Raw genomic sequence first — 1,527 nt, forward strand, 5'->3', positions numbered from 1 at the left:
TGGGAACGCTGTGCGGGAGCACAGCGTGGGAATGCGGTGTGGGAGCGTGGTCTGAGTGTGGTGCCAGAGCGTGGTGTGGGATCATGGCACAGGAACGTGGCACAGGGAATGTGCAGGAGCACAGTGCTGGAGCGTGCTGTGGGGTCGTGGCACAGGGACTGTGGTGCCAGGAGCGTGCTGTGGGATCGTGCTGTGGGATTGTGGCACAGGGAATGTGGCACGCAGATCGTGCTGTGGGAATGCGGTGCGGGAGCGCTGGGAGCCCGGCAGTACCTCCTGTGGGGGAGCGGCAAGGAGAGGCTGTTTTGGGGACATTTTCCCGTGGCATCTGCACCAGGCCAGGTTCCCTCTCCAGACCCTCCGAGGGGGCTGGACACATCCCCACCCTCTGGGAATGGGAGCTGCACGGGGGGGTGTCCCCAGGTCCCCCAGCTCGGCGTGGGAGATGTGAGCGGGGCACTGCTCCCATCCCTGGCTCCAAAATGGTGCCTCTGACAGGGCCAGGAGCATCCTCCTCCCACATCCCGCTGGAGCACCCTGTTGTGCCCTCCCGCAGCCCCTGGAATGGGGTCGGGGGCTCGGATAAACCCCTAATAATCCTCTTAGGGGATGTGCTGGGCAGCTGGGAGGCTCCGGAGGTACCCAGGGACAGAGGGGGGATGTGGCCCCTCTTTCCTGGGATGGGGCACCTGGAGCATCCTCAGGGCTTGGCTGGAGCTTGGGGAGCATCCCTGTCCTCATGCCGGCTCCGCTGGTCCCCACCTCATCCACGGGCTGATATTTATCCCTCTTCCCACTGGAGTCCCGAGCAGTCCTCTCCAGACAGCCAGGAATCAGGAATAATAGATGGGATTAAGGAATAATAGATGAAAATAGGGAATAATAGATGAAAACAGGGAATCATAGATGGAAATAAGGAATAATAGATGAAAATAGGGAAAAATAAAAGGAAGTAGGAAATAATATGTGGAAATGTGGAATAATGCATGGAAATGAGGGAAGATTAATGGAACTGAGGAATAATTAATGGAAATAAGGAATAAGAGTACAACCCTGGTGTTTTGTCTCCCTGGAAGAGGCTCTCTGGGGGACAAGCCCCACAGCCTTTGGGGCTCTGAGGGCTGTCCCCTCCTCCTTGTCACCAAACCCCAGTGGGGTAGCCTTGCAGTGCCAGCGCCCCCAAGTCTGGGAATGGGGACCACCGGGATGGATCCTGTCCTGGGCTGAGCGCTGTGCTCACATGGGGGTTGTCTCTCGGGGGCATTGCTGCATTCCAGGAAAACGGGGACAGCAGGGACAGCGGGGACAGCAGGGACAGCAGGGACAGCAGGGACAGCAGGGACATCTGCCCAGCCACCCTACAGGGTGTGCAGAGAGGTGTCCCAGCCCCTGGTGGCTTTTCCTGCTTTAGGTGGTGTGGTTTCCATTAAAAAAAGGAAGGAGAGAGGGGACTGAAGAGAAACCCGTCTCCGTGGGTCGGCAGGAGCCAGAGGGAGCAGCCACGAGGGGCCGGGGGGGGGGAGGAGA

Source organism: Corvus brachyrhynchos, unplaced genomic scaffold (genome assembly GCF_000691975.1).
Source record: "Corvus brachyrhynchos isolate BGI_N302 unplaced genomic scaffold, ASM69197v1 scaffold904, whole genome shotgun sequence".
NCBI classification, from domain to species: Eukaryota; Metazoa; Chordata; class Aves; order Passeriformes; family Corvidae; genus Corvus; species Corvus brachyrhynchos.